Here is a 26,578-nt window from a genome sequence, read left to right as displayed (position 1 = left end):
TCTTATATAACAGTCATGGCTTAGTGGTAAGTCATGCAGACTACTGTTTCCTGGGTTCGGGACTGACAGTGGGATTTTATTTTGCTTTTCAGCAGACTACAGGCCTTGTCATTCAGAGTGACTAAGGCACTTTTAAGCAGGTGTAACCGGGTTAGCGCTGGTTTACACACCCTCGCTAATTTCTTTGAAAGAAATGAAAATGGGGAGACAGGAAAGTGGTGAAACAGGGGTCACAAAGAGGGTAGGACAGTAGGGAAACAAGTTCGGGTTTTGCAGGAGGGATGTAGGTAAGGCCCATAGCTGCCCATTTCTTCATCAGCAACAGCTGTGCATATGTTTGTAATTTGGTGTGACATTTGAAACTTTCCACCCCTGAGAGAGGTGTAAGGACAACAATAATACTTGTACAGCCAATTGTAATTGACAGTTTCCATGTCCAGCAGAAATGTGTGCGAAATGGGCAGCTATGTATGGGGCGTAATTTTTTTGTGGGTACAGAGTGCCCTTTTTTTTTTTTCAGGTGAGAGTGGTATGTCAGGTACAGGAAGTCAGTATAGCTGGGGAGGTAGGTTGGGTAGGTGAACAGACAAGACAAACAAGACGCATACAGGGGCGGTGTATGACACATGTGGGGGGGTTACACAACTGACGGGGATGGATGTTTGGATATCTAGAGCCCATGAGCCCACAGATGGCAACAGTGGAACTGATATCCCCACTCATGGGCAGTTGCACTGTGCCTTCACGGCCCAGGATGGGGCTGTGTAGGCCGGGCAGCAGGCATGCCCGTTAGTTGTGCCACCTGTGCCTCAAGCTGGCCACCTGTGCCTCAAGCTGGCGTAGGGGCCCAAGAACAGCTTCCTGGATCTCCCTATGTACCACAGTCCGGACACTACGGAGGGTGAGTGGATGTTCTCCTCTGGCCACACTTGCAGAGGGGGGACGAGCCCCATCCCCTGCAGCGCTTCTACCCGCAGGTGGCACAGGGCCACCAGAGGAGGGTCCAGCCTGGGCACTACTGCCGGGTGCACTCGCCAGCTGAGGAGGGAGAGGTGGGTCTGCTGGAACCCGCCTTCCCTGTTGTCTTATGTTTTGCATTATGTCATGACAGTCTGGGTTAGTAAAGTACAATACCATTCACAATTAGTTGTAACAGCATGCATTAGTATTCCCATTAACCAAACACCCAGATATTCAAACCATTGAACAGCAAGTATAACACATGCATATTTTGAACAGCAATACACAGTCCAACAACATGCAGGGTTGATTGATGGCAACAGGCCATCAGGTTTGGATGTATGAACAGGGCAGATGCATCAACGTACATGCAAATATGTATGAACCAACAGGACAAATGTCCAGGGTGTTAATTGTGATTGCACATACCAATTTCATGTGGAATGGATTATATGTGGTTATAGGGTAGGGTGAAGAAAATTTAATTAACAACTTCAGATTAGGTTCATAGGTTCATAGGTTCATACTAGGCTATCTGCCCGAGGGCATTTACAAGCCTAGCCCATAGTTTTGTGGCTTCCTTTAGTATGGGGAACTATACCCATTATTTTGCTGTGCCTCTGTTGAGCAGTGACACTGAGGTAATCCCTGGGGTATATCTGCGATCTCCCATCCATTGGTCAAGATTTCTCTTGAACAAGGCCAGCGAGGTGCTCTGCCTCACATATACCGGGATTTTATTCCACAGCATAGGGAGTCTTTGGGTGATGACTCTATCCCTCCAGCGCGTCCTATTAATAGTTTAAGTCTCCGCCCTTGTGGCTCTGACGGATCTAGATTTTTTGAGGTGAAGCATATTCATCAAATCTGGGTTTGACATGGCCTTGTATGTTAGGCAAAGGTCACCTCTGAGCAAGCGGTGGCGACTGAATAGAGCTGGAGTTCTTTCAGTCGGGCAGCATAGGACAGATGTTTGAGACCCTTTATCCTTTTGGTGAGGAACTTTGTGGCCTCTCCAGCTGCTGCAAGTGTCGGGTCAGATACATTCGAATGGGGCATTGTACTCAATCATTGGTCTGATGAGTGATGAGTATAGGAGACTATGACCTCCCTTGATCTAGATGAGAATCCCTTCATGATAAGGTGGGCAATGTAGAAGGTCTTCCTAACTACTTTAGCTACATGGGTGTCGAATGACAGACTACTATCAACCTGGGTCCCCAGGTCCCTGATAACTTCTTCTATGCTCAGTGGATTGCCACCTATTTGGTAGCTAGGGGTAACCTTGTTTTTCCCGAAGGGTATGACTATGCATTTTTTGGCATTTAACTTTGGCTCTGGCACCAGTTATCCGTTTCTGTGAGACCCTTCTGAAGGATATCTGTGTCAGATGTGTTTTCCACTATGGCCCAGTTTGCAGTCATCTGCAAACTTTGTCAGCCATAACCCTCCTGTGTTTGCTTGTACTGAAAAGTAGATGCCAAACAAGAGTGGGCCCAGGACTGAGCCCTGTGGTACACCACTTGTGACAGGCTTTGAGTCTGACATGGCGCCAGCAACTCTGACCCTGTGGGTTCTGTCACTCAGCCAGTTTGCAACTCATCTTGTGATGTATGGGTTAACATTTAAGCTGATGAGTTTTTCAATGATACCGAGTGGGGTATTGTATCGAAGGCCTTAGCCAGATCGAGGTAGGCTGTATGGACTGCCTTTCCTCATCAATGGCTTTGGTGACTGTTTGAAAAAGTCAACCAAGTTTAGAAGGCATGATCTGCCTTTGACAAAGCCAAACTGGGATGGATCCAAAGTCTGCAAATTCCTATGTCTTTATTTATGAGGTCCATTATGATCCTCTCCATGGCTTTGCAGATAAGGCTTGTCAAGCTAATGGGCGGTAATTTCCAGGGTCGGTGGAGGCACCGCCTTTGTGAAGTGGGACCACAGTTGCAGTGCGCCACTCCTGGGGTACGTGTGGATGCATTCCAGAGGTAAGACTATGATTAAACAGCTGTCCCAGCTGTGGGTTTAATTCTCGTTGAGTTCGTGGAGCACACAGCCGGGACACCATCAGGTCCCATTTTGCTTTGGAGAGCAGTTCTCACTTGAGATGTTTGGGGGCTGCAATTTGCACTGAACCTGTCAGCCAGTATGTTGGCAATGTCTGTAGGATCAGTAATCTTCACATCATTTTGAACTAGTTCTGAGCATATCTGTTTGTTTATGGCTGGGGTCCACCAGACTGGGCCTTTGCCTGGTACACAAAGAGTCTTTTGTTTTTGCTGGGATTGCCTTATCCATGCCCCTGCCAGGTGCTGGTAGAAGGCATTTGTAAGTGATTCAACTGTTTTCCACCGGCGCTCCTGGGGAAAGGAGACCACACTGATCTCACCAGTGGGGGTATACTTCCTCCGGTGCTGAACATCAGGAGGGGCACTGCAAGGTGTTGAACATTGTGCTCCCATCTTGATGATGATCTATATTAGGGTAATGAAAGTCACCTAGTATGATGGTCTCCGATGCATCGTGCGTTGCCACCAGTCTTGAGGTGTTTCTGGCATTGAGCAGCATTACCTTTGTGTTCTAGGGTGGTAGGTTTAGAATTTGAGCCTTGCCTAAAAAAGGCACTGGGGGGGTGGCAAAGCCCAACAATATCCGGAATCCAGGGTGACAGGTGCAAGCCGTTCGTGAAGACAGCGTGGCTTGTCCAGCATGTCATCAGAGTTTAAGCCTATTGTTTAAGCTGATCATCTTATCTCTGTATTGTGGCATCATTCTTGGTGAAGGTAGGATACTGCTCAAGGTCAGGGTCATACCTGCCTGAGACCTGAGTGCTTGCGTTATGGCGGATTCTAGCAATCACCCGGCAGCTTCTCCTTACTCAGTCTGGTGAGCGCGGGCGTCAGTGTGTCTGACTATGGGGCTGTGACTGTTTGACACTCTGACTGTGAGGTCTATGTGTTGCAGGTGTTGTGTTCTGAGGTGGTGGTTGTTTGGGCTGCTGTTTTGGTAGATTTTGATCAGAGCCGCAGCATGTCTTTGTGTGTTTATGTGTATGATTTGAGGTTGCTGACTGGTCTTGCCAGTCCTATGTTGAGAAGGCTCAGCCTCAGTTTTGGTATAGTTGCATCTCCTCAATATTCCCAGGTTCACCAGCTGAGCAGGAGAGGACACTAGCAACTGATCCCTCGACATGCTAGAAGGACTAGATTCCGGGGATGTGGGTGAAGAAATATAAGGTGCCGTATCAAGGTAATAAGTACTGTAGAGCAGTGCTAGGTTTAACAGATAAGGTAAGATTGAAAAGATGCACCTGCAGCAGTGTGCAGAGAGTTAGATAGTGAGAACTAGTAACTTTTTTACCTGTTTAGACAACTTAAATGGGTGGGAGGGAGGAAAATTCTCTTGAATACCAATACATATGCTGTACATTTCTAATAGCTGCAGATATAGACACACTACAGTTCTGCCTACATTTTCCTATGTGATAACTACTTTAGTTGGTGATAGGAATGTTACTGCTACATCAATATACATTTTCATTTTTATTCATACACATTCATATGTGGCTCTGTTCAGCTACATCATCCTGCTACATTTGCTTTATATAGCTATAGACAACTGTGGATGTTTGGTATTTCAGACAACCATACTATCTGCATATTGCAGACTGAGAGCAACATATCCAGATTTTGGGATACACATTCCAGCTGCAGTAACATTTTCAACACGTTACTGTTTGGTTCTGCTTGTCACATTCATTTCATTCTGTACTGACTGCAGTATACTTTATTCAGGAGTTATTACTACTTTATTGGTGGATTCATAACTCTTTCTCACACTCTCTCACTTGTTTTATTTTTACAATTCAGGATGGTACTTAATTCTAGGCTTTATTGACATGTTTTACCTGTAGTTATAACAATCCTTTCCAACAGTCTCACTTCTGTCATGTTTCTGTATTTCAACAGGGATATATTTCACATGTGTTTTACTCAGCTTCTGCAGCTGTACTTTTCAGCCTGCTGCATGTTATGTACTATTATATTACAGGTGGGACATCTTTATTTCAGACTTGTTTCATTTTTGTGTTTGGATTACAGACTGCATCACACTTTTGTAATCAAGCAATACTTGCAAACCCTCTTACACTGTTACTTGCACATTTTATTAATTAGTGACTACACTGCACTCTTTTGCTAACTGTCATACTTATATATTTATTTACAGTTACAAGGAGAGGATTACTGACCTGCCTGGTGGTGCTACCGTGCCAGCCTATCGCCATAGGCTCTACGGTTTGCAGAACGGACACCTGCAGCTGTAATATAAATAAAGTAATATTGGAATACACATCTCCATAATATCAGCTAGGTTAATTTCTTACATAAATAATTACATGTAACTTACTCAGTAGTAGGGCGTTGGGCATTTGCCGGGCCTCCTGGATCCAACGGTTCAGTTGGTCCTGCTTCCATCTCTTCAGGTCCCATGGTGGTGACGGACCTGCTCCCCAGTCCTTGGTATCCCTGTGGCACTGGTGAGATTATGAGCCAACCGGTCCCATGCCTCAGCCCTATATGCTCCCCACAGGACCTGGCCCTGCATGAGTTGGGCCTCATGATTGTGGACAAGGAGCCAAACCATATATTTGGACTCCTCAACACCCCACCTCTGTGCTCGAAATCAACTACCCTCACCTACACCTGACATTATGGCTGCAAGTCAGTTCTACAATCGGTTATGCTGTGTATTCCTGCCTATGGGGCTTATATATGCCATTTTTCCTGCACTTATCTGTGATTGGCCATTTTGGAATTGCATCAGCTTCACAAAACCTGCTTTGTCATGCTCCTCTTTCTATTCATTCCTATATATATGCTATTACTACATTTCTAAGTGCAACTGTCATGGCTTATTGGTTTAGTACATTGACTATGGTGCATGGTATCCTGGGTTCGAGCCTGACCACTGCTTTTTATATTTTATGACTGTCTACACAGGCTAGGAGGTGTGTCTGTGTAAAGGCAGTTTTGTTACAGCTTGCGCAACGTTGCCCATTGGTTAGCTTGTTGGCACGGTGTGCAGCTCCGCGCAAACGGGTTACGCTGGTTTACACGTCATTTGGTTGTCAGCACGCGTATTACACTCAACTCAGCCATGGGCACACAGTTTCAGTGTGTTAAACCACTGCTCACCTATGGGCACTCATTTTACACCTGTTAAACCACTGCTCACCTACGGGAACTCATTTTATACCTGTTAAACCACTGCTCACCTACGGGCAGATGCACTCAACTTGTTAAACTGTAGTTCAGCTATAGGCACATCTGAGATTTTTTATTATTTTGTTATCTCAAATTTCTTTAAAATATATGGCCCATTTCATTACATTTTACATAAAATATAATTTTATATGTGTACATATATGTCAGGGACTTGTTTTGTGCTTATTTCACTGAAAATAAAAATTGATGTTGGGGGGGCTCGAACCATGACTTCCTGCTCTTCAGCCAACGTCTGTACCGCTATGCTATTGCTTCTTGGCTTACTTTGCATATTTAGTTCTTATATGCTTTTCCACTGACTGCTAACTGTGGCTAAACTACGGGCATGCCCGCGCAAATGAGCACACTCACGGGCAAACATCTTTACAATTTAAAAAAAATTATAAGATGTTCATTTGTACATTTTATGTTCGTAGTCTGTGGGGGCATGTGTTGTGTTGTATTTATTCACATTTACACGGGCTCTGTCGTGGGGGTTTACTTTTGGGACTTTTACTCTTCTGGGGGCATGTCCTTTTGCAGGGCTCGGCCTACGGACACGCCCCCTACTGTCTTCCATGGACCGTGTAAGCCTTAGGTGTGATTCAGCATGCCCTCATGCATATGCATGACATACTGACGTCACACCGTTTAACTGCAGTCTCCGTGTAAGCCTTGTAACTCTTATACGGAGGGTTCGTGAATCCTGCCCCCTGTTTTTCTGCAATATTAAGATGGCAGATGGCTAAACTGTAGCTTCTTAATTGCAAAAAAGATATAACATTTAAATGTTTTAAATATAAAATTATGTGTTTTATGCACAACTATTAATTTCACAGAGAAAAAGATCAGTGTGTAATATTGGATCTGTACAGGTTTGTGGCCAAAATCAAAATATTTAAACTTTACTATAGTCTGTAACAATTATAACAAAGTGAAAACTAAGTCTAATTAATAACAACTTACTTTTTTAAATTTCCAAATTTTAAATACAAGAGGCCAGACAATCTCAAAGTATTTGCAATATTCTCCAATAAAAGGAACTCTCAATATAGTATGTAAAGAACTAATGTCAGGCATGCATAGGCGACTCTAGGAATTCTATTTATAAATAACTATATAAAAAGAATGAAAAAAAAAAACCGTCATGAAGTAAAAAAAAGACCACATCCCTGGGTAAATGTCTAACAATGCAGTTATAAATAATTTCAGTACTAATATAACAACATACAGATAAATAAGTCTTTAGCAAGACATTAAAAAATACTCATCAGAAAAAAATGAGTAGGAATCAGTGTAACTTGACAATATAGAAAGTATTTCATTTTTATTTTAAACAAGTATGCATGTAACCTGAAAGAGAAGTAAACTCTGCTTACTACATACTGAAAGCCTGAGATATTAATATTATTACATAAAAAGTGATCTGATACTTTTGCCTCAATTTATCTAAAAAACATATATCATATAGCAGGAAGCAGTAAACATAAGGCTACATCCCTGGAAAAGAATACATAAGAAAATAGAATCAGGTGCAATCAGTTTAAAAAACAATTTATTGACTTCATTTTGAGAATCAAGAGACTATTTTATGCCTGTAGCAATGAAAACCAAAGTAGCAGGATAGCTCATCTGAAACCCATCATTTCTTTGTACTAGTTCTTGCCAGAGAAGTCAAACATTTATTTCATTTGAATTTTAATGCCCTGAGGCAGGTCATGTAGCATTTTCACTTTGAAACGTTGCCATATAAAGTCTTGTTTTTTCATGAAAGCACACGGAATAGCAAGTTCATCTTGAGAGCTTAATATTTTAACATAAACCTGTGACGGTGATTGACTCACTTAAGAAATGCACAAAGTTATTTGCACTCATTTAGTGATTATTTGCTCTTTTGGCTTGACTTGCAATGAAACTGTGATGTTCTGAACTCTTTCTATGAAGTGCTAGAAGGAAAAGCTTGAGGAAGTCCCTGGATAATTAGGCAACTCCTGTGGCTTTCAGACTTCCAAGTCTTCAGTGTTTTACTGACACCTGAAATTGGTTTGGAGTATTTCAATAATGCTGTATTTGCTAAAGATACAGTAGCATCCATACAATGAGTCAGATCCAGTACAATCTGCCAAAGTGGATGAATGAAAATGCATACCCTAATAAAGCTCCCGTGAGAAACATTGCTGGAGAAGATTAATTTTTTTGAAACTTGATATTTTTTTTTGTTTTTATCTGTTATAACTTGCTAATTCCCTTACCAAGGAATCTAATTCCATCAAGGGCTCAAACAGATTTGGAACCCTTCTGTGCTCTAAAATTATAAAATGAGATATTAAAATATATAAAAATAATTTCTCACCCTCAAAGCAGTTTAAGATTAAATACTTTGTTAGTACAATTAAAGTATGAATGAAATAATAATCGTAAAAAATAAAATAAATCCAGAATGAACCTAGAAATAAGACAGCATACTAGTCATTAGCATGCCAAACCCTCTCTCTCATAGTAGGGGGTCATGGTTAACTAGGTAAAGCATGACTTTTACTGTGGGAGATAAGCACTAATAATGGTTGCATCCTTTGATCGTCATGGGTGATTGTCTCTTGAAGTCACTATAATAAACTTAAATGCTGTCATGACACCAGTCAGATCTGTGAATGATGCTTACAAAACAGCCTGTCCACAACAATAATTGATGTTTACATTTTTAAACAATGTTCTAAATGGTACATTATGCTCTTAGCTTGTAACCTAAGTATAAGACTTCTGTTTTATTTTTAATAAATAGTCAATGTTCAGTGCAATTGTCCAACCGTATACCATTGCATATTATACAAGGCCCCCAAATATTAGCATTTGCGATTTTAAGCAACCCAAGTTATACTTTTTTTCCCCTGTGGCAGCTAACTCATTTTAATTAGTCTTAAAATAAATATGCAGTCTTACATGAACTTTCTGTGGTGGAAATGTATCTTGCAAAACCATAATTTTAGTTGGTAAAATGCACAACAAAGAAGATTTGATTGTGGAAGAGGTGCTTGATCATTTTACTTTATGTACTGCCAGTCTTGTCAATCCTAGAAGAATGAAATCATAGGATATTATGCTAAGCATTTCTACTACCAAGGGATGCTGAAAATAAACGTTCTGATGTTGCAGAGTGCATCCAAAATAAACAGTATGCTTCACCTGCCACAGCAAAGTAAATATAAAAGTAAGATTGACACAAGACACCACAAAAGTGGCATATCTTTTTCATTTACAGACAGCCAAGAAACATGTGATATTGTTAAAAATATTTTTTCTGACACAGAAGATGCAAAATGAAGGAAAATAATGTGCAAATCACAGCAGTGGTATAATACACTGTTAATACAAAAACAAAATACAACAGCCATTTTGCACTGGGAAGAATGGTGATGTGAAAAAAAAAACAGGAATGGAGGACATTAATGAAGTCTCAGAGAGCACAGCTGTAGGCAGGAGAGATGCAACACAAAGCTGCTGAAACAGGATTTAGCCTGACGGTTTGCGTACTATATGTACTATTCTCAAAAAACTAAACAACTAAAAACAAACTTTACATTTGTTCTCCACATCCATGAGCGAGTTTCTTCCAAGCTGCAATAATTGTCGATATTCAACCACCTTGAACCACTGCTTCACTAGTAGTAGAGACTAGTCACACCCCTCTGTTTGTAGAACTGTGTCACTGGTCTATTGCTCAATAAGGACTGATTATTTGCTTGGAATGGTGCTGGATGCCAGGTAGTTGCTTTTATTAAAGTGCTCCATTGTAGTTTCCAGCTCCCAAAGCCCCCAGTTGCTCGTTTCCTTCACTTTGCAAATAAAAATACCTGTTCCAGTGCACTTCCCCTACAGACCACCTACTCCTTCAAATTGTTTAGCCTGTGCAGTATTCCTCAAGCTAGCATTATCCTACTTACGCCTTGAAAATAATTCAGCCTGAGTACTTCTCCATAATGTAAGTTTCTTAGTCACATTTACTTTACCTGTGCATTTTCTATTTCATAGTTGAAACATGAGATGGTATGGAAGGTGCAGTTAACTTGCTTCCCTTCCCTTCTCTTGCCAGCCACATAGCACTTGGTGTCCTCAGGCATTGTAGGAATTGCCTTGTGCTCACTGATAACAAACTCAACACAAATAGCTCTATCTGTGCACACATTTAACTTATTTAGAGGTATCCCTGTCATCTAAAACCATGCACAGTGAGTATCATAGACTCACACCTCATCCTTAGCTCCACCACATTCTTAACAAAAGCACATTAAATGTCATATACTGAGGGTGCTAAAAATCTCAACCACAACCTCTTAGAACTGGTAAGAATAGGTCTTAATAGAAATTATCCAACTTTCTGCTCCTTGCACATCTGCAGCATTAAGTTATCAAAGGTCAGATTTCCCCCAGACTTGTACACCTAAACACTTTACTAACAAAAATGTTTTAGTGTTTGATGACTCAATTATTAGACATACAGATACTCCACTCTGAAGGCTGGACAAAGATAGGATAAAGTCAATTGCCATTCAGGTGCTAGGATCTTCAACATTACATGGGCCTAAAGATAATTTTTCAGGGCAAAAATGACTTTGGCATGGTGGCAGTGGTCCACATGAGAGTGAATAACCAGGAATGCAAAAGTATGAGCGGCATGCAGAGAGACATATAAGACCTTTTCATGCATGTCTCAGATGCTGGTAAGACAATGGTCACAAGAGGAATCCATCCCTTAGGTACGAAGAAATGACAATTGGCTTCAAACATTGGCTGAAGAGTTGATGTCTTCCTAGGGGGATCCAGTATATGTCAGCATGAGAAGTGATGGTTGAAAATCTAACTTGCTTCATAAACAGTCACCTGCACCTCTCATTCAAAGGCTTCCAAACACTGGCTAAAGCATTTACTTCCAACATATTGTCTTTTTTTTACACATAGTTAAGTTAATGGACATACTAATATAGTAAACTCATCAAACCCCAACTTAGACCAGATTAAGGTGGCTCTTCTCAATGCAGAAGTCTCAACAACAAAGTGCCTTTATATCAAGTCTTTCCTGTATCTGGAACATATCCATGTTTGTATAATTACTGAGATGTGATTTAAATGTAAAGAAAACACCCCTTCCATGCCCAAGTTTTGTGACCACCATGCTTTCAGGTATAATAGTAACTTTGGTAGTGTCTCCATATTTGTCAAGGATCATATCCCTTTTTGACAGATTCCCAGAGATGCATAAACTAAACTCTTATAACTCCAGATCATCATAAATAAGACAAACTACCTACTTATAGCCTACTACAGGACTCACTCCATGTCCCCAAGTGATCATAGTAGATTCCTGAAAGTGTTTGATGAACTCCCTATGAACAAGAACACCATTATTTTGGGAGATTTTAATTACCGCACAATTAACTGGAGTACCAAAAATCTTGAACGTAATTAACAAAAAGGGTCTATATTAGAACATCGAAGTTTCAAAACTTTGAATGTTCTAATATTGACCCCTATTCAGTGAAAGCTGAAACTATCGAAGCAACAGAAAACCAAATTTTTTCCTAGGGAAAGAATTTGGTTGTCCGTTTCTGTTGCTTCGGTATTTTCAGCGCTGTGGTGGAAAGTTACGGGTCGGGTTCAGGTAAGTGTGAGATTGAGTGTGGGTTAGGTTAGTTAGGGCTAGGGTGCGGGTTAGGTATGTGGGCAATTGTGTGGAAGTGAGGGTTAGGGTGGGTTAGGTGAGTTAGTGTTAGGGCGCGGGTTAGGTATGTGTGCGATTGTGTGGATGTGAGGGTTAGGGTGGGTTAGGTGAGTTAGGGTTAGGGCACGGGTCAGGTAAGTGTGCTACTGTGTGGACGTGAGGGTTAGGGTGAGGTAGGTGAGTTAGGGTTAGTGCACGGGTGAGGTGAGTGTGCAATAGTGACGGACCTTAGGGTTAGGGTTTGGGTTAAGGTAAGTGGATAGTTAGTGGTGTGTGTATAGTTTAGTGTAGGGTTAGGTGTAAGATTTTAGGTGTATGTGTGTGGATAGCTGTTTGTTTGGTGTGCTTGTATTGTGTGTATGTGTTTTGGAACAGTGAATTTTTTCCCTAGGAAAAAATTCGCTGTTCTGTATGTTCGATGTTTTCAGCTTTCGCTGAATAGGGGTCGGTATTAGAACATTTGAAGTTTTGAAACTTCACTGTTCTAATATAGACCCAACAAAAACTCCCTGGACCAAATTGTTAATAAAAATACTACAGGACATAATATCCTTTACCTGGTCCTTACAAATATAGCTTCTTCATGCACTGTTTTGTTAGTGTATACTTCCTCACCTGGGTTACTTAGATAATAAACTAGTTACTTTCAACTTCAAAATCTACAAAATCCCTGAAACCAATATCTCAGAATTCAAAGATTTTAAATGTGCTAAAGCCATCAAATTCTATGATAAAATCTCAAAATTCACTTGTAGCAGTATCATCCCTAACTTTGCTACAACAGAAAACTTCACAAAGGAGTTCTATACCTGCTTAGACAAGTGTATAGAATTGGCTGCCCCAAACTGAGCAAACCTGCAATGGGAAATTCAAAAACAACCCACCCTGGTACTCCACTAGTATAAGAAAACTCTACAGCAAGAGAAAATCCTTAAAGTATACAACAGATCAGAAAGCCTTCTTATCATGATAGTATCAGAAATATTACTTAAAACTTGAAAAATAATGCAACAGGTCTCTATTCTGGGCTAGTAATCAAGGAGCCTCAACCTCCCCACTAACACTGGTGACGGATGGCCACTCACAGTATTTTCAGATGCAGTTCTGCACCAAGCACAATTTCCCTTAAGAGCACACAGGGAGCACACTTCATACCTGGGGCTGGACTCTCTCTCTCCCCAGGCCCCAAACAAGACTCCACACTGACCACTTTGAAGCTATGTGTCCCTGTTCCAAGTAGCTGACACACACATTTGGATATTTGATTTTCATACACACACACACACACACACACACACACACACACACACACACACACACACACACACACACACACACACACTCACACACACACACACGCACACACACACACACACACACACACACACCTGGGAAAGGCTGGCACAGATTTACCAGCTGTGTCCCATCTGCCCAGACTATAAGGTAATTACGCTGACACCAGTCAGCTACTATAAGGCTCTTACAAGGGTACCCAATTATACTGAAAAAAAATTATACTAATACAAATGGGAGAGTTTGACAAATGCAGCAAGGCATTCAGGAGCGGCCACAGTGTCACTAAAATAGGCATAAGTACTCTTGAGATGTTCACACCAACCACAAACTGATATAAAAAGCCAGATAGAAGCCAATAAGATCCACAACTGATTTATTGATTGAGCACTTTCGTCTACCTGTAGAAACTTCATCAGAATGCCTTTGTAACAAAAACCTCACCTTTTATACATTGTCTTAATCACATAAAATGACATCACTTCCTTTATACAAAAAGTGAACTCATACATAAATACAAATAGCTACTTAAAAATGCTACATGACATCACCCTATATAAAACACTTACCTGTACAATTCTGCTTTAAGTTGTAAAATAGAACTAATAGAAATTGCACTGTTGAGTCCTGGTGCCTCAGAGGAATTAGTTCTCTTTTGCCATCTGAGCTCCTTCAATTCTAGATATTTATTCAGGGGTCCCCCCTCTCACCCAAAGTGACTTGCTCAATGATAGTGAACCTGAAACTGTGTCCTGGGTGCAAGCCAATATGAGCAGCTAGGGCATTTTTTGATTCATTCCTACCAATGTCATAATAATGTTGGTAGAGTCTAGTTCTCAGTGCATTAATTGTTTTTCCTATGTAAAAACATGGACACAGGGAGCACTTAGCTAGATATCTGACTCCCTTATTACTGCAAGTGAACTTGTTTCATATTATATATCCACCATAATTGGGTATATATACCTCCTTGCCTTTCAGGATGTATTTGCATTGCATGCAAAATCCACATTTTACCATGCTCCCCATCCTTGCATCCGTCTTTCTATAGGTTCCCATCATGTTTTTTATGCTGTAAACAATTTTAGGGAATGTTCCTACCAAATCAAGGTGTTCTGGGTTTGCACTGAAAATATGCCAATTCTGTGTTAAAATCCTTTTAATATTGTAGAACTGGTTGTTAAATCTAAATATACCTGATTTGTTGAAGTGTTTTCCTTCATTATGTACAACCACTTCTTCGCTACTCTGTGCTTTCCCTAACAGAGGAATAAAATGTCCATTCTCTCTCTTTGTTGTAACTTACTTCAATATCCCATCCACAAATGTTTCTGGGTATCCTCTCTTTGTCAGCATATTTTTTAATATATTCAACTGATGTACAAATTCGTCATATTCTGATACCATTTTTGCTATCCTAACCCCTTGCCCTTTTACTAGGGATTTGTTCTGTGACAGTGGATGGCAACTATCGAAGTGCAGGAGGGTGTTGGAATGTGTGGGTTTTCTGAAAATATTGGACGTGAATTGTTTGATGTTCTATTTTTTTGTAATGTGATGTCCAAGTAATGGGTGGTATGCCATGTAATAGTGCTCGTGAATTCCAGAAATTCAGTGCTCTGCTCTATAAATTACAGGAAATTATGCAATTCCCCCTCACTTCCTTTCCAGAAAACAATACTGTCATCCAAGAAATGACCATAAAATGCCCAATAATCAGTAAATACACTTTTAAGCACAATCTCCTTCTCCCAAAATGCCAAGACAATGTTTGCGAATATGGGGGTACACGCTGCCCCCATTGCTACCCCCCTGCACTGTTGAAAAAGTTGGCCTTCAAAAATAATAATGTGCGTATCTAAGACCAACTCCATCAAGGTCCTAATGCTGAGAATGCGTCCATGGCTAATATTAGTATGTTAGCACAGGAAGCTATAAAACCACTCAATGCCCATGTCATGTTGAACAGCTGAAAATAAATCTCTTATATCAATGGTAGTGAAGATTAAATCGTCACAGTATTTATCATTGGTTATTTTACCTAAGCAGTCCCAAGAATCCTTTAAAATCCATGGGCAGTCTTTGAGTACATTTTTTAGCTGACTATTAATAACCCTAGCTATAGGATATGTTTTTGAAGCTCTTGTGTCCATTATGGGACTCCAAATATTAAGGGTATTTTTGAATGCTTTACCACCATATATGAATGTTCCTCAGGTGTAATCTCATGATTCAATACCAAATCTTCCAAAGTCAAATCAACTTTCCTATAAGAGATGTTTTTTCTCATTAACACTTATTTCATCATAAGTATCAGTATATAGTATGGTTAGCATCTTACTTACATAGCTATTTTGGTTCATGATGACTAGGCCCCCTCCCTTATCGGGCTTCATTGCCCTGATGTCAGCGTTACCACAAATGTCTTTTAGCATATTCATTTCTTCCTTTGTGATGTTATATATCTCCTCTACCATTTCTCTTAGCATTCATCATGTTCCTAATATCATTCTCACACATTTTTTTCAAATATTTGAACAGTGGGGTGTAATTGGGGGTTAAATACACTTGTTTTCTTACATATAATAATTCCTTCTGGTGTCACTTTTGTACTTTTAAAATAAAAATCCAAGTTAGGCTTCCTAGTATAAAGCTTTAAATCAATAAGAACTTCATCTAAAGTAGCATTTTTGTTAGGCACAAAAGACAGGCCTTTTTCAAACACATATGCTAATTGCTCACTTATATCTACATTGATGTAATTGTAAATTTTAAAGTCCTAATTGCATTAACCTGATTGTATTAAATTATATTCCTTGTATAATACAGTATCACTTGTTAGTTATTTCTTTATAATTTGGAACAGTCTTCTAGTAAGCAATGAAACAAAATTTATGAACCAATGATGACAAAACTACCCATTTCAGAAAATTTCAACCATAAAAGGCCACTCAAACATCTGTCATTACAATCCACCAGTATCAGTAAATACGCAAAATCTCTACTGAAGTAAGTCATCTAAATAATTCCACATTAAAGGGATCTGTAACTAATGAAGAGGTTGCTGCTAGCAAACAATTTTATATTTCATTGTTTCATCTACAAATAAAGTGCCTGTTGCCCTTGAAGAATAAATTGCCTATGCTATATTAAAAAAATGATAAGCTAGTATTTTTGCAATGAGGAATAGATGGCAAACTGATAACAGAAACATAGTTATTAGGTAACTCCTCCAAAGGAGGACATTCATTGGACTGCAGCATCCACTCCCTTTAAAGTACAACACAGTACAGTATCATAGGTTCATAGGTTCATAGGTAGGTACTAGGCTATTGGTCCTAGGGCCTATACAAGCCTAGCCAAAAAGTTACCCTGGCTTTTGCCACCCAAGAAAATTATTTTCCTGTGCTCCTGTCAAGCAGAACCACAGAAGTGATCCCCGGGGTGAATTTCCTATTGCCCATCGAATTATCAAGATTTTTCTTGAAGAGTGCTAATGAGTAGCTCTGTTCGACATAGATAGGTAGTCTGTTCCAGAGTATGGGTAGTTTCTGGGACAGGAATCTATCCCTCCAACATGTTCTGTTTATTGTGGTGACAAGGTTTAGGTCCCTAGAGCGTGTAGCTCGGAGGGATTGGGATATCTTTAACTGGAGCATGTCCAACAGCTCTGGGTTTGACATAGCTTTGTATGTTAGGCAGAGATCACCTCTGAGTAGGCAATATGCTACAGAGTAAAGCTGGATTTTTTTGAGTCGGTCTGTGTAGGGCATCTGTTTGAGGCCAGTAATCCTCTTTGTGAGGTATTTCTGCGGCCTTTCCAGTTGTTGTAGATGTCTTGTGAAGTATATACCAAAAGGGACATTGTACTTTATAATGGGTCTAATGAGTGATGAGTAGAGGGGAACAATGACCTCTTTTTTTCTGGATGAGAAACTTTTTGTGATGAGGTGTGCCACGTAGAAGGATTTCCTGACCACTGTGACAATGTGATTATCAAAGGAGAGACTACTGTCCACCTGTGTCTCAAGGTCTCTTATCACACTTTTGGTGTTAAGTAGACTACCGCCTATGTGGTAGTTCATGGGTACAGATTTACCAAATGGGATGGCAGTGCACTTTTTGGCATTGAGCTTGAAACCATGGCTTTGACACCAGGCATCTGTCTCATTGAGGCCCTTTTGTAGGATGTCCACATCGTTGGAAATTTCGATTATGGCTCCTAGTTTGCAGTCATCTGTGAATTTAGTTAGCCAAGGACCTTCTGTGTTAGCCTGTACTTCAGAGAAGTAGATACCAAACAGGAGAGGACCCAGGAATGAACCCTGTGGTACTCCACTTGTCACTGGTCTGAAGTCAGATTCGGAGTCTGCTACTTTCACAGTGTGAGTTCTGTCAGTAAGCCAGTTGGCAACCCATCTTGTGACATAGGGATTTATACCTAGTTTAGTGAGTTATTTATAATTCCAGAGTGGGGGATGGTGTTGAACGCCTTTGCGAGATCTAGATAGGCTGTGTGAACCACCTTACCCTCATCTATGGCTTTGGTGACTGCTTCAAAGAAGTCTATCAGGTTTAGGAGACATGATCTGCCTTTTACAAACCCGAACTATGTGGGGTCCAGAGTTTGGAGATCTCCAATGTCTTTGTTTATGTGTTCCATGATGATACATTCCATAGCCTTGCAGACCAGGCTTGTCAGGCTAATGGGGCGGTAGTTCTCAGGGTCTGTTGTGCCCCCCCCCCTTTGTGGAGTGGAATAACCATCATGGTGTACCATTCAATGGACACAAAGCCTGAGGTGAGGCTATGATTGAACATGGTACTTAGGTTGGGTTCTGTAGTTCATGTAGAAGGCAGCCTGGAATAGTGTCAGTTCCCATGGATGCTGTGTTCTTTGCTTTGGAGAGTGAGGTTTTTACCTGTGCAGCCGTGATTACAGGAATGTTGCATTCTTCCGGTATAAAGATGGGCCCTTTAGGGGGTGAGAGGGGGGTAAATTTAGCAATCCATCTGCATACTGTGGGAGTAGAACCCACAGCTTTCTGCATCAAAAGCAAGTATACTACCTGTTGTGCTACTAACAATGCAAATTACTTCACATAAGTAGCAGTAAACTTCTCTTCCCTTGAAGCTCTCAGCTCCTTGTAAAACCCACTCGACACTCAACTAAATCTGTCAATTTCGCAGCACAAGAAATCTGGAAAAAAACAGGGATACATTTTAAATATTGCTTGTATAATCTTAGAAAGTTGTAAAATAAAGTGTTTTGTGTTACCATGTGTTTCTTGAAAGATAGGAAGACTGAAACTTAAAGGGCTATCATTCTTTAGTGAATTCAGTTCTCACTGATTTGCCAGAAAACCACAAATTTTTAAGAGGATCAGACCAAAAGTATGAGCCAAATATTCTGTGAAAATCTGGACAGTTGAGAGCTATGGATTCAACTCCCTGAATCACAAGTGGTGGTATGGGTGGAGAATTCAGGCTCTTGTTTGAGCTTGAGTAACACTAACTGCCAGGTATATCTAACTGGGGCAGTTTACATACACACAAACTTTTTTTTTAATTAATTTTTGTATGGCTGAGCCCTTCAGCCAGCATCAGGCTCTAAGCAGCTTCAAACCACAGCTCATTCATTCTTCCATTCCATGTTATGTGCTTTAACCAGCTAAAGACAGCAGGAAAACCAAAGCCTATCACAATGCTTGTTAGGATCAAGGCAGAGGAAATAAATCTGGTTAGGCTATCAGTCCATCACTGTTACACACACACACACACACACACACACACACACACACACACACACACACACACACAGGCACACACACATACACACACACACACACACACACACACACACACACACACACACACACACACACACACACACACACACACACACACAGACACAGACACATACACACACACACTGACACACAGACACACACACACAGACACACACACACACACACACACACACACACACACACACACACACACACACACACACACAGACAAACACAGACACACACACACACAGACACAGACACACACACATACACAGGCACACACACAGACACACAGACACACACAGACACACACACAGACACACACACACACACACACACACACACACACACACACACACACACACACACACACACACACACACACACGCACACACGCACACACGCACACACTCACATACACACACACACGCACATACACGAGCATGACTCTGGCAGCACCAATTGAAAAGCAGCAGCATGACTCCTGTAACACAGAGTGAGATGAGAGATGTATATTTGAAATAACGGGAACAGAATAAATAAAAGAATAATTTATTTGACATTAAACAACATGGTTCAACCAAAGGTAGATCCACCTTTAACCAATCTAATTTAATTGTATGATCAGATAACAACTGTAACTGATTTAGGTATAGTCGCCGTAAAAATATTTCTTTACTTATGTTACTCCATGCAAGAATACATGAATTATTGATCAATGATAAATATAATCCACATCTGATAAACTGGATAAATACTTGGCAATGAGAAGGACACAATCTGTAGTTAATAAGGGTATTCCTCAGACCCTTTATACATAATGGATAGTGTTCCATAAAGATTAGTCCTGAGGCAGCTGCTATATAATATAGTCTTTGCTACAACTCCAAAACATGACAGATGTTAGCTAAATAAGTACTATGACAATTGTGAATTTGGTTTTACAATCACAGGCAAGAACAATTTCATTGACATAAACAAACATAAGGTTGAAATAGCAAAATGGGCTGATAATCCAGGTGTCACATTCAGCTAATATACGTGTAACATTATGTACTTTGGTAAACAGTTTATTAAAAGAACCAATAATACTTCAAAATGTTTTATTAGTAGACATAACAAATTACAAGAAATTGAGTATACAACATCTGAATGTGCATTTTGTAGACATGTAGATTTAGTGGTTCTTAAAACAATGATATAATTAAGATTATTAATGAAAACTCTTTCTTTAAGGCAGGTTATGCATTTAGAAGACTTTTAAAAAAACAGGCATGCGTTCGTAAGATCCATTTTGGAATATAACTGTTTTCTGCACATAGACAAAAGGTCAATTAAATAGATTTTGAATTAGTTGAAAGAAAAATAAAAATAATGATATCATTACCAAACCTTGCAATATATTGACATTTAAATCTTTTTACAATGTATTATCGTTATTTCAGGGGAAATTAATTCTAGCCTATAATGCATTTAGAAATTAATTGTAGGTAACATTAAATATGGAAACATACAAAAGTATAGTAACTCTAATAACTGTATGTTTTGGGTTAAAACAGATTATGTGGCTCATATATTTATTTATTTTATTTATTTATTTTACATTTGTTGACTGGGTTGGTCTGGCTGAGCAAGTGCTCATTTTCAGCAGAGACCCGATGAGAAAAGCTCCAGATAATACAATACAATATATTAGTAGTTCATGTGAGTAGAACAGAATACAAATAAGTTGAGAAAGCAAAAATACATACTGTTACTATACATAGTACTGCAGTACTAACGTTAGAATTTACTAGGTTTACACACAGCCACATATCATACCACAAATACAAGTTTAAAGTGGATTAGTGGATATTAGTCAGAATATTCCAATAATGTGGAACAAATGTTCTCTTTACATACACGTACTGCAGGAAACAATAAGATATGACAGATAATTTTCATGAGTAAATGCAAGAAGTACAAAAATAAATGGATGTTACAAGTAGGATGGAAGTCTTAAGGCAAACATCATGAACCATAGTATATAAATTGAAGGACGTAGAGGTGGCAGCAATAGAAAAAGGGATACATAGGAGAAAAGATTTCTGGTGGAGGGAAGGTGAGAAGATAGGGTGGCTATTAAAGGACAAGAAAGGCTAGACAGCAAAATAGGATGTAGGGGTGGACAGAAGCCCAGTATTAGCTAAAAGGGAAATAATAGCCTTTTTTGCAGAGGTGTATACAACTGGTGGGGTAAAGAGTTATGGATGCAGATAGTACCAAGAAAGATTGACAAAGAAGATAAAGAAATGCAAGACAGGTACATAGAAGACCAAATCAAAGAACGAATAAATAATCTGAAAGGAAGAAAAGCAAGTGGCCCAAATAGATTATTTACATAGTTATTCAAAGCACCTGGAGAGGTAGAGGGAAAGAAAATGGTGAAGTTGATGAACTGTTACATGGCGGACAAGAAGATATCAGTGATCATGACTGAGTAATAGATAGTCCTTCTATCAAAGAAGTCTAATAATAATCCCAATGGAGAACAAGAAGATATCGGTGATCATGACTGAGTAATAGATAGTCCTCCTATCAAAGAAGTCTAATAATGATCCCAATGGAGAACAAGAAGATATCAGTGATCATGACTGAGTACTAGATAGTCCTTCTATCAAAGAAGTCTAATAATGATCCCAATGGAGAACAAGAAGATATCGGTGATCATGACTGAGTAATAGATAGTCCTCCTATCAAAGAAGTCTAATAATGATCCCAATGGAGAACAAGAAGATATCAGTGATCATGACTGAGTACTAGATAGTCCTTCTATCAAAGAAGTCTAATAATGATCCCAATGGAGAACAAGAAGATATCAGTGATCATGACTGAGTAATAGATAGTCCTTCTATCAAAGAAGTCTAACAATAATCCCAATGGAGAACAAGAAGATATCGGTGATCATGACTGAGTACTAGATAGTCCTTCTATCAAAGAAGTCTAATAATAATCTCAATGGAGGACAAGAAGATATTGGTGATCATGACTGAGTAATAGATAGTCCTCCTATCAAAGAAGTCTAATAATGATCCCAATGGAGAACAAGAAGATATCAGTGATCATGACTGAGTAATAGATAGTCCTCCTATCAAAGAAGTCTAATAATAATCCCATGAATCCAGGAACACTTAAAGCAATTTATATAAAAATACTGATGCCAAAATATATGCTAAAGTATTGGTGCACAGACTGCATAAAATCTCCACAAAACGTATGTAGGTTGGATGAGTTGACTTTGTCAAAGGCAGAACATCAATGGACAGTTAGTGGGAACATAGCTCTCACCCTTCAATTTCCAAAAGGAGGAACACTGCCTCTCATACAGTGGAACAAATGGGCAAAATGTGGAACACTTACTAACAGTTTACTAACAACTTCAGCTAGGAAGCTCATAGAATGGCTAAAATGTGATATTTTTGCTTATAGGATAGCTCTTTTAATGAATTAATATGATTAAGGTCTATTTACCATGGATATCAGTTAAAAAATTGCTAACACTGAATGTGAAACAGACAATTTCAATGTGGAACTTCGAGGAACATGAACTTTGTAAGACCCCAAATGAGGAACCTTCCTCATAATGAGGTATGCTTGAGAGGTATGGGTGGAAAATGCTGAAGTTCATGCACAACTAAGGGAAGAAGAAAATAAAAAGGTGAGGGCTATCTCATGTCAGGAAAACATTTGACTCTATCTGACTCTATCAAATGGCAATTTTTACAACAAACATTGTATCCCAAGAAAGACTGACACACAGAGAAAGATGAGGCAACCTTAAATTCTGACAATGGAAATCCTGTTCCAAATCATAAGGGAAGAGCTGGCAAGAAACAATTAGGAAGGAAAAGGGACAATAATGTTTCTGCTATTCACAGATGACTGCATCCTACTGGCAGGAGATCTGGAAGAAGCATTAGATGTCATGCTGTGATGTATTGAGGATTTCAAGCAGATAACAAGCCTTGAATGAAACCTTGGGAAAAAAGCAATGTGGATCTTAATGGGGGAAGATAACTTAAGGGAATCAAGTGGGAGGAAATTGAACCTACTCTGCTGGTCAGGGGGAAAAAATTAGGATGTGAGCTATGGGATATAGTAACCAAGACAAAGCAAGCAAAGTAACAAAAAGTAAAGATGGAAGTACAATCAATACTGAACAAATGTAAAGGGAAAGCATCTACAATGACAAACTGAGTAACTACCATGAAAATGCTGATGAGCCCCAAAGTGCTCTACTTAATAAAGTGCCTGCTTATCAATGTGAGAGATAAGACCCTAAAGGACATATGGAAAGTTATTGACAAGTACATATAGAAAGGAAATGTACCAAGTCTGGCAAGAGAGAAATTGCAGATGAGGATTTTGTGGAGTATCAACATCAAGCTGAACATGGAAGCCAGTGGTGGCAAGAGCAAAGAAATAATGGCCATCAAGCAATTAAAAATGGAATCATTTAACATAAGGTCAGGGGCAGGAAAGTCTACAAAAAATGGTGTTCAGCATGAGCATGGAACATATTAAGGGGTTTAAGAAGGACAATAGAGAAAAGAAAAAAATGAGGGCTCAAAGAATGTGATAGAGAACAGAGAATAATGCCAGAATAAAGGTGGAAGACATTGAACCAGGATATCGGCATCAAAGAAGGGGGGGGTATTCAAATACAAGGGTTGGAATAAAGAATTGGGATGGTGGATGAGAGCAAGGACTGAGAAGAAAGTGAAAGAGGTTAGGGAAATATCTTGAAAAAAATGTCAAATGCATTAGAGCATTAAAGAAGCCTAAGAATGACATGGGTAAGGTGGAAGGGAAAGGCGTGGAGAAATGGTTAGAATTTAAACAGCAAATTCAAAATGACAAGGCGCAGAAAGACGACTGGAGAAGTAGGGCAGAATAATGAGAAAGGGGTTGATTAATGGCAATGAGGACCAAATCTCTGATAAGAACATGTTACCTGCTTCTGAGACTGAAAAGGTACAGCTAAAGATAATAAAAGCTGGAAGTTCAGGGAAGGGCAGGTGACCATCATACACATGTACTGGGGCTGTGATGAAGTGAGGTACTACTGGATACAATGGTAAGAGGATGTGAAACAATATGAGAGCCAGACAGAAAAACACATGGAAATTCTGCATGCTAGAACAGACACATGACAGGTGATAACCATTGAAGGAGAAGAGCCAAGCACTGGATAGCATGGTACTGGAAAGGTTCACTAAGTGACAAGGATATACATTTGGAAGCACTAAACATGACAAGCCTACTGAGAATAGTGGATACATTTAAAATCGGACAGGGAGGTGAGAAAATACTGTCCAAATGGGATGAGGTACGGAAGGATGGGGTACTGCCAAGAAGCACTGCTTAGCAGAATTTTGTAAGGGAGGAAGATGAACAGCAACAAGTGGAACCACACAACTATCTAATAATGGGAGGGGGAAGAGCGAGAGAGACAGGCAGAAGAGGTGGTATAAAAGACAGAACACGAGAGTGGAGAAATTGAATCTGGAATGAGAATATTCAACACATTATACTAATGGCATAGAAAATATATTTAGAAGTGGTTCATAAAACAAATTCATAGAACATCTTGTTCACCAGTTGATCTGCATATATATGTATGATATATGATGCTTTAAAACAGCAAGAAAAGCTGTTTAACAGAGAAAGTTTGATTTCCAGTTTTGCCTGCTGTTTGGAGTTTGTTTTATCCTCATCATTATAGTTTACTATGCAAAGGTCACTTTGTACAATATGCTGTTATGGCAAGAAATGCTTTTAGCTTGTGATATGTCAAGGCCACTCTGTATAATATTCTTTTTATGGCATTAATCATGTTTTATGTCTGTTTATCCTAACAGCTACTTCATACATGTCTTTTATACCAATAATCACTCTATATGTCTATTTTTATGCCAAGAGACATTCTGTAAAATGTCTTCTGTGATACGTTTTGTATGACATGACAAAAATAAAGTTTATAAATGATCTGCCCAAAATAGCACTGGAAAATAGTTTCCTTATAAAAAGATTCTCCACTGAGTGGCCCCTAAAACCTCTTGTATCAGAGGCACATGGAAAATATGCAAATGACCCCTATGAACATTAGGCGTTTCAGCTATATGGTGATTCTGAATGGCCATTACTTTTTTTCTTTTTAAATCATTTATGGACAAATTCATAGGCTTTATTGGCCTGAATTAAACAACTTAAAAAGAAAAAAGCCACGGGCATTCAGAATCACCATATAGCTGAAACACCTGATGTTTATAGTGGTCATTTGCATATATCCCATGTGTCTCTGATACAAGAGGCTTGAGGGGTCACTCAGTAGAAATTCTAGCTTGGCTAGAATTTTCTCTTGGTTTTTACTGATTGTTTTTTTTTGTGTGTGACCTTTTCACTTATTGTTTTAGTTTATTAAAAGATTTTCTGACAGCCACCTATGGGGGCTTTAAAATGTTTACAGCTCGAGGTTTCGCTTTTTTGGTGTTTCAGGCATGTGTAAGTGTTTATTTAATTCCTGGGTGTCTGGTGATTAGGGTTTCATAGTGGAACCAAAAAGAAAGTCATTAATAATCACTCATATATAGAAGTCGTTTTGTGTAATATGTTGCCTTGTAAGACAAATGAATAACCTCTTGCTAAGAGAATGATCACTTGCATGGCTTTATATAAATTTTAATACATGTCACTCAATATATGTGACTTAAAACAATGTACTATATGAATCTTACTTTGCCTTTGTATATATTGATTAGAATTTGTACAGACAGTATCTATAACGATATACTATACGAGTCTTACTTTGCCATTGTATATATTGATTAGAATTTGTACAAACAGTATCTATAAATCCACAACCTCCTTTTCCCCATTTTTGTACATGTAGACAGGGTACACATCAACAGTGACCATTATCTGAAGTCAATGTTCACACCACCAGGTGGCTAGCTTTACTGTGGGTGTTCTTCCATATTATACACATGCCCGCGCACACACGCACACACACACACACACACACACACACACACACACACACACACACACACACACACACACACACACACACACACACACACACACACAGACACACACACACACACTTACATCTATGGCCAATTTAGAGTATGTGCATCTCTATATAATAAAGATACTTTATACAGCTTCAATATCAATGCGTTCATTCTTGTTTATTGAATTTAAGCAATTACTGTGTAACAAGATAAAAAACGTGATAATGTTTGTCTTCATATTTAACATATTTTTCAAAAATTATATTCTGTATTACTGGTAGAAATGGGTCATTGGACAAGTTTATTCTGCCAATTAAGAAACTGAAAATAGAATAAAACAAATAAGTAGCTAGTAAATATTATGTTTATATGAAACAACCTCATTGTATCACAACTGAAATGAGTCGTGTATAAATCACAAAACATGACTCATTTTGTACATGTACATTTGTATATATTTTCTGTAATTAGTTCCTTGAAGAAAGTGTTTGCACTATA

Source organism: Protopterus annectens, chromosome 2.part0 (assembly GCF_019279795.1).
Source record: "Protopterus annectens isolate FY-2018-M chromosome 2.part0, PAN1.0, whole genome shotgun sequence".
NCBI classification, from domain to species: Eukaryota; Metazoa; Chordata; order Ceratodontiformes; family Protopteridae; genus Protopterus; species Protopterus annectens.
This window is presented reverse-complemented; position numbering follows the sequence as displayed.